The sequence below is a fragment of the Rhea americana genome, unplaced genomic scaffold, assembly GCF_003343005.1.
Source record: "Rhea americana isolate MKP2758 unplaced genomic scaffold, rheAme1 scaffold_401, whole genome shotgun sequence".
NCBI lineage: Eukaryota > Metazoa > Chordata > Aves > Rheiformes > Rheidae > Rhea > Rhea americana.
Genome location: NW_028186537.1, coordinates 295,319 through 309,272, shown reverse-complemented (window position 1 = coordinate 309,272; position 13,954 = coordinate 295,319). Strand labels below are relative to the sequence as shown.

At 37.1% G+C, this 13,954-nt stretch overlaps 1 long non-coding RNA gene across 2 annotated transcripts in view; it reads left to right on the top strand.

Annotated features, from left to right (window-relative positions):
• Window positions 1-13,000, top strand: part of LOC146590573 (uncharacterized) — a 31,429-nt gene extending 18,429 nt beyond the window's left edge. Inside the window, exons 2-4 of one of the 2 annotated variants that reach the window (XR_014896983.1) lie at window positions 8,506-8,606; window positions 9,566-9,628; window positions 11,535-13,000. This is a non-coding gene — a long non-coding RNA (uncharacterized LOC146590573). The remainder of the gene's footprint in view (window positions 1-8,505; window positions 8,607-9,565; window positions 9,629-11,534) is intronic. The other variant, XR_014896982.1, reaches the window with a different exon arrangement.
• The last annotated feature ends 954 nt before the right edge of the window (window positions 13,001-13,954 follow it).

Genomic DNA, 13,954 nt, shown 5'->3' with positions numbered 1-13,954 from the left:
ATTGTTCATTATCATTTGTCATTTTGCTTGCATAACTTTTAATTGATGGCAGGAAGCCAAGTGTTTAAAGTTAAGCAGGCCTCTCAGGGATCTATACCATCAACTATCTGAGCCACAAACAGGAGACTATAATTGACCTTCCTCTAATATTTTTCCTAGCAAATATCAATAATCAAAAATGAGTACATCAAACCATTAAGAATTCCATACAGTGTTCAGATTAGTTTTGTTCTTAAATTTCCATTTTTAGAAAAGTGAAATGTTATTACAATTCAGTATAGATTGGACTTCCATTGTCCTTCATGTTCCTCTGAATGCCACTTCATGTCTTGAACTGAGATAAGGCCAAGTCACAAAATTCAGACTCCGTGTTGATCCTATAGATCAGTTTTCTCAGAATAGAGGAGTGTTCAGATCTGGACTTTTGGTCTGAGTCCTTTGTAAATCTTGAGAATCGGACACAAAGGAAGTAATGTTTTTCCATTTTGTGTCATAATTGTTAAAGTAGATAAGACTTGTGCTGGCTCTGAGTGACTCAATTATAAAATTTGACAAGTTTCTTAATACATCAAGAAAAAAATATGAACACATTCTTCAACACTTTTGGATGTCAAAGTTGAATGGTATTTAAATACAGATTCTAAATAATACATAGTGGTGCCACAGCTGAAGTGTAGGGACTTACATTTCTGGTAACAAGTTTTCAAAAGTCTGATCCATAATTTGGACTATGACTCATAATATATTATTATGAGTTTGATTTTTTTTTTAAAGCGAACTGGTCCACACAGTCTGTAGGATCATATACATAAGGAAACAATATTTTGGTCCACACCTTAATAAGAGCAGATAAAGGTGAGGGCAGCACAATGTAAGTTAGAGACCTGTAAGTCCTGGTATTGTTTTGGTGGTGATAGTTAAGATAATAATAGATATTACAGGTATATATATTTTAGGATCCTATATATTTAGGATCACATCAGCAAACCCAGGTAACAGCTGAGCTATGCCATTTTCTGGCATTTGAATAGTACTGTTCTATAATATTTAAACAGCCTCAGCATTATACACTTTTTTTAATGCACACTATTAGACACCTTAGCTAACCATCAGGGCTTGTCCACTGTTAATTGTTACCTTTAGTCTATCTGTGTTATAATAATTAAGAATAATTTTCCCTGAAATATGTGAGAAAGTTAGGGATGTAGGCCAAAATATTGCTACAGAAAGTCCTCTAAGAGCACAAATAAAGAATGCCTTCTCTGTTTTTTGCACTGTCTTGGACACACTTTTCTCATAAATAAAACACAGACGCAGACACCTTAATCAAGTACAACAAAACAAAAAGTACACTTGTACTGGGCTGACTGCTTGCTAGAGATGGTGGTTTCTCTCAGAACAGATGCTACTACCACATGCTTTCTGTAGGGTCTGGCCAAGGGCTGACCACTGTAGGTTGATGCCTAGTATCACGATAGAGCAAGCATTTGACTGCATAGTGAAAAAGAGCATTCGCTACCTGACTTGGTCATCTGAAGATGGATTGGCTTCTGCAAGTCTTGGAAGTATAAAATGGTCTGCAGCTCTGCTCTAGCCTAGTTGTAATGSCAGCACAAACAAGCATGATGATGATGACATATTTAGCGTATGAACATTAAAATTCAGAAACGCAGGAAAATGCAGAAAGAAAACTTGAGATGCAAACATGACAAATAGTTTCACATATACATGCACAAAATCAGGATTTTAATGGAGAAAGGTCAAGATATTTCCTCCAAAATACCTTGTGACAGTTTTCAATGGCTACTGGAAAATGTGTGTGTGCGTGTTGAGAAGGAGCATTATTTGTTTAAGGACACATTCCATCAGATACCTGCTGCAGCCAAAGTTACAACTGGCAAGACGCTGTGTACTTCGTGAGACTCCAAAAAAGCTCAGTATCAGTATTTTCTTAGTTGATGAGGTAATTTTGAGAGTCTTACTGTAGATTATCCTACTCAAATAGCTCTTTAGAAGGCATTTTGCTTCTTTCTTCTTCAAGAGACCACAAGATGATATGGACAGGCATGTGCAATGGCAGTGAACGTGGAAACAACATGAGCTAGGCATTGCAGAGTCTGCTGCAAAACCATCCCTCTGGAGCGAGGCAAGGCTCCTAACCATAGAGAGACAGTGGAAGGCCTATCCTAGGGTCTACTGAATAGAGAGCTATTGCTGTGGTTTAGTGATRCTTCTCACTGTCCAGCTGCATGGGCACAGCTATAGGCTGGCTCTGAGGGACACACACTGCTGTAACAGACATTGGGCTGCTTTTTGCACTTCCACATATTTGAGCAGCAGGAGGTGATGCCAAAGCAGCTCATTCCTGAATTCAGCTCTTCTTCGCTTGTTGCTTGACTAGTATGCCAGATACCCAAAGATAAAGAGCAATTGACAGGCTGCAGTGGGAATGCTGATACAGTGTTCCCCCCTGCCCCCGCTTTCTAGACTGAACTAGATGTATTCTCTGAAGATTGCAGAAGAAGAATATATACAGGCAGAATATGGTTAAGTTATATTCCTCTTTTGGTACTTTTGCCTTATTTACTCTTTCACTAATCCTGCTTTCCTGTATGTGTGCTTATGTGTGCATTTGTATACATTTATACATTTGTCTCTGTGTAAATTCTATAAATAAGATTTATTACAATTACAAGAGTTTTGGTTAAGAAAGCTTGATTTTTTTTTTTTAATCTATGGGAGAGTGGGAGAGGTACTTTTAAAAGAAATCCATTTCAGTAGTCTGACAATTAAGCAGTAAGGGGCACACTGAAAAGGGATGTACCATAGTCCTCAACTCTGTAAATGTTAGCAATGAAAGCTTTGTTTAAAAGAGGAGGCTATATTTAACAAGGACAAGTAGTAGCTGTCTAATATTTACATTCGGCTTTCCCATGAGTGATATTGCTGTCGCATGCAGGATAAGGGATTCTCAGCAGAGTAGAAAATGCCACAACAGCCTGAGTAGATCTGAGACATTAAGTGTTATAATCCCAATGAGTAACTCAAAATTCTTTCAGCTGATGAAAACAAAACAGCTTAAGCTATTTTTGGAAATTCTAAGAATGGAAAAGCAAAACATAGCTCTGCACTAAATTTTGGAGAATTGTAATACATCAGCAGATGGCAGCATTGTCCAAGACCTAGCGGCTTTGGCTGGGTGACAGAGGCTCGTCATTCCTGCTGGAAGTTTTACGTACGGAAAGTCCCTCAACCTTTCATAATTTATTGTCACCCTCATCGAGTGACACTGGRTGCAAATAGTCCATCCCTCCATCAGTGTTTGTCTGTGCCTGGGTCTGGCAATCAGAGATTTCCAGCTCTCTGAGCTGCCTGGCTCATTTGTTCCATTCCTTGTTTTTGGTACGTGACACAACTCAAATTCTTCAGCTTATGTTTGCCTGAGACAGTTCTCAGTCCCACACAGAAGGGCACTGGGCTACAGTTCACTGCAAAAGCCTAGAGATGGGTTCATACAAGGGAATGTGGGGTGACAGGGAAGAGGTTTGACCTTGTTCATGGCAGCCCATTCTGAGTGAATTTGATCATCAAACTTAGTCTTGATGTTAAAGTCAGTAACTCCATGAAGAATTTTAAGGTCAGTCTTTCAGTGGGCTTCCTAAAAGCAGAGTATTCTATTTCTATTAACATTTGTTGTCTGATAAGCGTATGCATGAATGCAGGCATCCCTTTGAGGTAACTTTAAATCCAGATCCTTATGAGTGAGCAGTCTTGACCTAGGGCTTGTAATAAGCAACTTAGTTCTGATGTCAAATAACAGCTTTAACAGAGTATTTTCTTTTTTAATCCCCCCCACCCCACTGTGAAATACGTGCTGTGAACAAGGATTCTGCTTCTTAGGTTTTATCAGACTCAATAATCAAAGGTCAAACGCCAAGAAAATGAATCCCTCAAAATTTCAACTACTCCATAGCAAAGTTAGTTCATCTTCAACTATTAACCAATTAGACTTTGATTTTTCTTTCACCTCCAACATACTTGTGAAGTAATAATATTTTTTCTTTTGATTGTAGTCTAGCTGCTATCATAGACACAGAATTATTCAGTCCTGATTAAACATTTTCAAGCAGTCTAGCCAAGTCAATCATGTGCACATATATTTTCACACGTAGTTCTCACAGTAAATTAGTAACAATTGCTTATATGGTTAATAGTTCAGAAAATGAAGTTTCCCTTCAGAATTGTATTGTACCGCCCTAACACAGGCCCCAAATTGACACTACTCAGTTGTATTTGCAAGTTCTACTTAAAACAATGCTAGACTGAAGCACTAGAATTCATTAAATTGAGCAGAGTTTCTCATTAAATGTGTAGGTTGACAGTTAGAACTGACTGTCATTTGTTTTTTTGCAGCTGTTTTTTCATACCATCAAGGCTTTATTTAGAGCAAAACTTTACCACCTGGTGGCTGAGAGGTAGCTAGTTTGTGGAAAAAAACAAGTAGAACAAATATTTTGCGTTATTATTTTTCTGGAAAAGCAAAAAGACTGGAAGTTTTTTAGATTTAAGTTCTTGATCTTCTCCTTATTTTTTTCCCTCCATCTAATTTAGACCCTAAACAATACATGCTGTCTAGTTTTCAATGTGCAATGTGTACTAGAACATTTGTTTCCTAAAAGGAACCTAGCTAGTCCTCATCTTTTTTTTTTTTTTTTTTTCCCCTCTAGTATAAACTCCTCTGCAGAGGTGTTAGCAAGTATATTTCGTATTAACTGTACCCTATAAATCCTTCATGGAAAATTCCAATTAATCTGGCTGTGCAGCAAGCTGGGCCAAAAAATTAACTGATCTGTTCTTGCTCAGCGAAGTGACTTGATATAGGAATGGAACAGACTCAATACAAAAACACTGCTTTTCTTCAAGGAACTGGAGTCACCAGCTGCCACTGTTTGCATCTTAACATAAAAATCTATAAGACCGCATTTTCTGGTATTGACAGATAACACAAAAATGCTCTACCTCATGGCAATTTGCAAAGATGCAAGGTATCAGTGCCCTGAGACTCTCAAAGACTTTTTTGCTTTCCATAAACATGGGACTTCAGTCACTGAAGAGCAGAACTTGAGGAAGACTCTCTCTCTGTGAATGAACCTTCAGGTAAAATGCTGACTCAAGGAAGAGAAATTATTCATGGGGGACATTCATGAGATGAAGAACTGTGGAAGGGAAAACCTTCTGCAATATACAGATATCTTCAGCAACAGATATCTTCAGATACAGTTAAAGGCATAGAAAATATGAGCTCTGTGGAACACATTGAGCAAAGGCATAGCAATGTGAGGAAGTCTTGATGGCAGGGGGAAGCAAGAACATACCTCCCCCCTACTCCCTTGAGAGTGTACAGCTGCTTGCAAAAGCACAATCTTTGTTTACACCAATAAAAATCTACTCTAACATCATGGCCTCCTGAGTAAGTCCAGGAGAGGTAAATATGATGTTTGGCTTTTGTTGTATTTGCATCCTTCTGTCTCTATTTATATTTAACAATCAGCATCACCAAATTGACTCAGAGGAGCACATTGCAATACATAAGTGTAACTGAGCTACTGTTCATGTTTCAGGTGAAGCATTGGGAGCCTTCTTTCTTCGTACTTTGGCATAGCTAGTGCCCTGAGCAATACTTTCTTCCCTAAAGTGTTGTAAGAGCAGCAAAAGAAGCTTTTCCACACGCAAAAGTGCTTTGAGACCATATGGAGGGCAGGAGCTGAAATCTGAGGCAGATGGGTACAGCAGATATGTGGAAGGGAGAGTAAGAACTGCTCGCATGCTTTGTTTCCATACAGCACACCTATAGGCAGGACTCCTGATTTGATTTCCAACAGAACATAATCTTTTCCCTAGTTTTTACAAAACATTTGTCTTTGGARCATTCTAAAAAGGAAGTATGAAGCTTCTGCATTGGACAAAATGCCCCCAGGCTACTACATTCCTAAGTGGCCTTATGTCCTGRACTGGACAAAGTGCCTGCATCATGTTTTGGTGAAAGAAGCAAGTTGTAAAGCTTGTTATTTGTCTAGGATTATTGATTATGCTTTTTTTTAAATTAAAATATTTGCAAACTCTTTCAACTCCTTAACAAAGGGAAAAAAAGATTCCTATTCCTTTCAAAACCATTCACATACAAAAAAAAAAAAAAAAGGAAAAGCCAAGTTAAAAAGCAGTAACTCAGGAATATAGAGAGCCAACTTCCATTGGAAAATGGTCCTATTCTAAAAGGTGAGTTCTATGAAAAGTTTTAAGAAACTTGAAAGACATAATTTGAGTTTATTTAGCTCTCTTTCCCAGTTCAGACCTGTCAGAGTGTTATAAATTGGAGAGAAGCTCTGCAGAGAAAGACCTGGGAGTGCTGGTGGATAACAAATTGACCGTGAGCCAGCAGTGTGCCCTTGTGGCTGGGAAGGCCAATGGTCTCCTAGGGTGCATTAGGAAGAGTGTTGCCAGCAGGTCGAAGAGCTGCCCCTCTACGCAGCCCTGATGAGGCCTCATCTCAAGTACTGTGTCCAGTTCTAGGCTGCCTAGTACAAGAGGACTGGAGAGTGTCCAGCATAGGGCTACGAGGATGATCAGAGGGCTGGAGCATCTGCCCTGTGAGGAACGGCTGTGGGAGCTAGGCCTCTTCAACCTGAGGAAGAGAAGACTGAGGGGGGATCTTATCAATGTGTAGAAGTATCKGAAGGGAGGGTGTCAAGGGGATGGGGACAAACTCTTTTCAGTTGTCCCATGTGACAGGACAAGAGGCAATGGGCAGAAACTGAAGCACAGGAAGTTCTGTCTGAACATGAGGGGGAACGTTCTGTCTGAACGTGAGAGTGATGGAGCACTGGCACAGGTTGCCCAGAGAGGTTGTGAAGTCTCCTTCTCCAGAGATCTTCAAGGCCCGCCTGGATGCAACCCTGTCTAATGTACTGTAGGTGACTCTGCTGAGCAGGGATGTTGGACTAGATGATCTCCGGAGGTCCCTTCCAACCTTACTGATTCTATGATTCTATGATTCTAAGTTAAGCTTAGCTGTATTTTGAGAGGTTAGACTAATCTTTAAAACTTCCATTGATATTGGTCATGCTTTCACCTTCCAAGATTTACATCTGAATAAAACTTAATGCTTCTTATGTGTGTTTATAATTTTAGGCAAATAAAATAATAACACACTAAACAAAATGTGAGGAAGTGAGAAAATAGTCCTTTGGAACAAGATCCTGGATGGGTGCAGATCTTAGCAAAAAAAACCYACCACCACCACCAAAACCCAGAAAAGATTACTTTGCATTAGAACACCTAGAACTTAAATAAAGGCTTACAGGAAGAGATTTCAGTGTGTTGAATCAGGTGCCTTTGTCTCTTTTCTGACAACTTTTATATTATCTAAGATTAAGTATCTTGACTGAGCTTCACCATAATATTGGGAATTCTTGGACCAAAAAGTGTCTCAGCCTGAGTCGGGTTCAAACTTACAGCTCTCATATCACTTAAAGTCAAAGCATAATCAGCATACTCTAAGAGGCTGTCTGGAAAGGATTGAGTCTCCATTTTCTTATTGAAGTAGGTCACAAATCAGTCATAAATTCTTGGGTTCAAAGATAGTGAAACAAAAGCTTATATAACTTGGTGGCCAAAATGTCCAAGAACTATATTGGTGGAGGAAAACTGCTGGGAATTGCTCACCATTTTTTACTGGCTAGTTCAGACTCTTCCTTGTTAGTGGCATGTGTGATTTCGTTTTTATGTATTTGTTACAATATTTTGACATATACTCAATATATATAAACCACTCTTTTAATTTTGTGTCTTTGTTTTATATTTGCAAAACTACATTTAAAATAGTTGTAGAGCCCTCTTTTTCTCCTCACTGTAAAATAAAAGTGACATTCATGTCCTGGACTGTTTACTGAAAACTTGAAAAGCGCTGATACTTTTAAGAATAAAAATAATTTCTTAGTTCATTCTAGGTATAGGGCATGCTGTAGTAACAAATCTGAGAATAAATATGAATGACAGAATTATCACTGCATTTGTACATTAACTGAACAATTCAGAAATATCTTTCTAATATACTTTCAAATATGCCGATGGCAATTTGTTATAGCTTTTTAGGGTCCTAATTAATTAGATCTAGTTAGAGCACCATTATCACGTCTTCGTGTCTGAAAATGACATCTGTAAGTTATATACATATTTGCAAGTATACTACTGTGCACAGTATTGTTCATCTCTGTAAATGGTTTTATATCTTCAAGTAATTAGCCTACACTGATCACAGTTTTAGAAATCAGTATGTACAACTAACATATGACAGAAGATGAGGTACTCCAGGCATCTCTAGTAAGAAACACTATTATATGCACACAACTGCAAATATTGAGCATGTGTTTTGTGGTTTAGAGATTTTTTTTCAAAACTAATTAAAAAAAACTAATTTGGTCTAAATTTTTTGTTATTTTTTTTCAGTTCTATTAACCTGCCTCCTTTGTAAAAGGTGGTTCACTGTGTACTTTGTGGTTGTTGGTCTTTGGAATGCCGAAAGGATGATAGAGCACTGGAGAGCCATGGTAAGAAGTCAACATTTATTTAATGTTTTACTAACAGTTCTCTATTTGGATAATTTTTCTTTAAAGTGCAGAATGTGGTAATGAGACTTACTTGGAAAAAGGTGACGGGTCATTGGTTAGTGGAACTGAAACAAGGGTTACATTCTAACTTCTGCCTACTAGAAGTTCTAATGCTACTAACAAAGGGACATTGCACCTGAAAAAATTCTGGTAAAGATTATTTGGCATCCACAACCCAGAAACATATAGAGCTTGGTGGGGGCAGGTCACACAAATAACTGTTTCTCTATCCATATCTGAATGTGTGGCACTCTGCATCATTCTCCAAGGCTGAAATCCCTGGCATCAATGCAAGTGCTGTTTTCAGGAGTTCTGTCTTTGCCTGCCTGTCTGTCTTTGCCATGTCTTCTGCCTCTGTCTATGTAATATAGAAGAGCAGACTGTATTATGGCAGTTGCTAGTTTATTTCAGAACTAAGCAAGAGTGCCTTGTCTCCAAAACTAGCACAGCTAGTTTATTTTATTCCGAAGACTTATGTCTGCACAGAGATTGATGGAATATATTTGGTGAGTTATGCTATTATCACACTTTCCTTAAGGGTTGTTAAGCTATGCAGCTTGCACAAAGCATGGACAATTTACAGCCTGCCAATATCACTATATTTGTAAAGTATCCTGGAAGCATGWTTTGCTTTTTAGTCTTTAGCACATATCAGCAACTCACGTCATGATCTGGCTCTCTAAAGCTTATGGCAGTGACTACAGCTCTTAAGTAAACGATCTCACACTTATATTTCTAGATGCAAGCTCCAATTTTGTGATAAATCAAAGCAGTTCATGCCTGGTTCATGGAGGTCACACCAAACCTGAGGTAGATTTTCTTCATTTATAGTTATTGAGGTACCTATTTTCTGAGTCTCTGTATTTTCTTCTATCCCCTTGGTGCACCAACACAATTAGTGGATGCATTACTCATAAGAAGGTGCTTGCATGCAAGTATGCCAAGAGGGATCCCATATTGCAGTAAGTCAGATTTTGTAAATACTGCAGTCTTCCAAGTTGCCTCTTTCCATATTTGAAAAGATAAAATCAATTCCTTTGTCATCTCCATGAACATATAGAGATTCTCTTGAGCTTTGGACGGCAAACAGGAGAGAAAGGAAAGTGTATAGCATCAGTGATATTTTATTCCCCTTTTCTTTCTTCAACTGCTCTTCTGTCCTATCCGTTGCCCAGAGAAATGTAGGTCTAGTCATGTGCTTCAGATCAGAAAAACACCATTTGAGAAGGAAGGATTATGCCTAAGCTTGTATTTTAATTAAAACAGGGGCAAAAAGACTCAGAGGCATAAAAAAAGCCAAATCTTTCTTTTAACAGGCCAGAAATATATTTCCTCAACAGATACAGGCTATATGTGAATTACATAAATACCTATTTCTTATTACTGAAGAATTTATACAAGGTACATGAATGATTATCTCTAAGGCACTTTTTTCTTTCAGGTTGAAACACTATATGGCTTCTCTGTGGGAAAATTAACCTGCGTTTTTCTGTAGAGTACTATGGGATAAAGTAAACAGTGCTTTAATATCTCTTCTGAAGGACATACTATAAAAATAAAAGTGACACTTTTTTTACTTGTTTTGAGTGAACAATTTTTTACACCATAAGTAACTATGTAATTTATTGGAAATTACACATTTACTTTATTCATTAGTACTTGTAAAAAATAATTGAATTACTTTTAGCCTATTCTAGTTTTATAGAAAATGAAGAATGACTGGATTCAAACATTATTAACTAAATTAAGTAATTCTTTATGAGGCATTTATTTCTAGACTGCCAGGACTTTCAGCTGCAAACAACCCCCTTTGACCAGGGTAGAAATTAGTTCAGTGAAAGCACAGTGCTTCCCATTCTCACTTTATAACATTCATCTCATTAGATCATGCAAGATCTGTAATTCCCAATAATGGGCAGGGAACAAGAAGTAGAGGAGGAAGACAGGCATGTGGAAAGAGGCAGAGAGAGTTTGCTTTTATCAGTAAGAAATATATCAGGCCAAAGCTAGGAAACAATAATGTAAGACAGTATCAGTGTCAATTAGAGAAGATGAACATATTTTACCAGTGTGATAACAACTCACTCTACTGCTCTTCTTTCACTTCGTATTTATTGATGTGCTGTAACACAAAGGCTACTGGAAAGTACAGCAGTAAACCACAAGGCAATATGCTTCAACCTTTCCTAAAAAGGTTGACTGAGATACACAGTTAACGCAACCCAGTGTTGAGGGGAAAAATCAGACTACATTATGGAATGAACAGGTGAGAGAGCATTTCCATAGGTGCTGTAAATCATGTGAGACAGAAGAAATGATGCTTACAGAGCTGGCTAAAGCAGTTGCAGATCAGTAACCTTTTTCTCTCAGACTTTGTGGAAGTTTCACGGAATGAGAAATTGGCAAAACAGATCTTTAGATACAAATAGGAGAAAGGGGAAGAACTGGGATATATAAGCTGCTTATACCAACTTCAGTTCCTAGAAAAAACATTCAACAAATGAACTTGCTTAAGACACGTCCTCTGATAAAACTAAATCCTATTAATAAGTCAAAGCTGGACATGTAAGATTAACAGCCTGTGATTTCCTGCTATCCAGATCTGATAGACCTTGATGAAATTTTCTCTTAAAGTCCTACCCATCTCCAATCCCTACCGTTATACAGTTGTTTTTGCAGAGTGCCTAGCATAACTTGGTTTCCCATCTAGAAGGAACAGAATCTTAAACACCTGCTGGATGCCTGGAGGCAAAGACATGGTTCCATAGATTACTTTTTTCTCTGTCTTTTCTTGCCCTCCTGTCAATCTTATTTTCAAACATTTTGGGAATCAACAGTAAGATGTGGTTTTTTTTTTGGTTCACACAGGGTTTATATTTCTGCAATTGGAGGACCATGGACCATCTGGACCATAACTAGACTTTATGATCAGATCCAGTGTGTAGATGAATTTCATGTTATTGACACAAATGTAGTCATTAGAATATTTTCTGAGAGTGGGCTGTGTTTTATCAGAAATGTTTTTTCTAAATCTAAGAACTGGCTATAAGCTAAGGTAATAGAGATCTGGTAAAAGATATTGTAGCATTTAATTGAAATAAACCACTGGGATATATGGACATGACTGTACATAACAAAGGTCATATGACAGTAGTATTCCCTCACTCTTCCTAATTTTCTCATCACTGAGTTGCTATGGAAGAATCAAATTTGTCTTTGTTGTATACATTTTACAACCATAAAAGTTCAGCCTTGTATCTTTTCCCCGTATTGCTAAAAACAAGGAAAATGCTGCAATGAATGGAAATATGACAGGAAAAAAAGGCTATTAAATGTCTTTCCTTCTTCCTTGTTTTCACTTTATTGAGTGTTGAGAGGAGACAGTAAGGCAGATAAAAGTGGAAAATAGTTAGAATATCATAGAATATCATAGATGTAAAAGAGACGCTGCCTGTATTTTTCTGCCCCATACACATTTTCTCTGCAGATTTACCCAACAGTGTCACATAAGTGAAAGAAACAAATCTGCTGGAATTCTGCATGTGAGGGCTATGAAGATAAAGGCATGGTTATCTTTAATAACCTATTTGAATCCCCTCATTTCTGTGTTTGTCCATCAACAGTATGTGTGTCTAAGAAAGCTTAACACAGTGAATAGAGGTGGGTCTCTTTGTCTAGGTGCACCAGATGTTGTCCAAGGGACCTGATATCCTGTATTTGTCTCATATTATGGCCAGGCTTCCAAGCAGTCCAATCAATCTGCTCTCACGTGCCCTTCCTTATGCATTTTCCAATGGCAAAATGAATAGTATTACCTAATGATTGTGTCTGTACCATTTTAATGATATCATAACACTTCTTGTTCAATACAAAAGATCACTTTGTGATGAGCTCATCAATGGAAGTAGAATATTAAAAAATAATAATTATGCATATTAGTCTGTAGAAATATTGTTCTGAGAGTATTAGACAGATTCTGGATGCCAAAGATTGTATTAAATGATAACTAGCAGGGAGTTCCCAAACATCATCAAATTTTCATCTTTGTTAATATTGTGGGAATCAGAAGGATCTTGTCCCATCTTTATGGGCCCGTGTTAAATGTCATAAGTATAAATTAGACCTGACCAGCCACCCAAAACCTCACAATTTCTTGTCTCAGGCATTAACATTTCACTGATAATACTCTTTTCATAAATCTTGGCAGTACTGTTAAATTATTCATATGGTGTTATATGAAAACACACGACAATTTTTAAAAATGTATTTGTAAACCAGCATCTTGCAATGAGCTAAGATGCCATTCTGCTGGTTATTTTTCTGAATCTGGCCATCTGAACGCACTGAATGAATTTTATTTTATTCAATAAGTTTTAGTCTTGTTTCTGAGCATTTCTTTTATGATTTCTACAGTTTCGCTTATATGTATTACCCTTCTATTTTATTTTTTCCTTGTCTTGATTTCTCTTTCTATCTGCCATGTACTTTATTTTACCATTCTTGCAATCTATCATTTTAGTTTYGAAAAAGATATTCCATATTATCTGATCTTCTCTGGATGTACTTAACTTTGTGACATTCTTCTTCTCTGAGTGACCTTTGTTATATAAACTTTCACTGATGCCTACTGAAAGTGTATTTTGACATCAATAGTTGGCACACTTTTAGTTCTTAAATACATGAACTACACTTCTTGACATTGCCATATTCATCTCTAATGCTTACATTTCAGCAATATGATAATTACATAATATTGCTAAATTACAGTATGCATTTTCTTTCTTTCTCTCTTTTCTAAATCATACATTATTTGTTTCATGCTGATCTAGAATGTGATGAAATATAGAGTGGATTTTCAACCGGGAAAGTATTTCAAGGCCAGTAAAACAAACAAAAAATAAATTCAGTAATAGTAAGAATGTTAATTTCAATAGGAAGAATGTTAATGATATAATTGACATTATATCTTGCAAATATCTTTGGTTATTTTCAACACAGATCTCTTAAGTGTGTACTTAAGCTATTCTCAAAAATCAGAAATAATATAAAACATGAAAATGATATGGACATTGAGAGGGACAATTAAGGTACCCCAAATAATCTTAACTCTGTCATCATATCGCTTTGAAAATAGTAGTGAAACTTGAGAGAATTCTCACAGAGTGCTACTAGTATACATCCCATTAGTGATCACAGTACTGTGTTACTCCTTATATTAAACCTCTCTAAGACTATATAAAATACGAGCTTGCTATAGTTCCTGCTTATACTTTTGGTTAAGCCTTTTT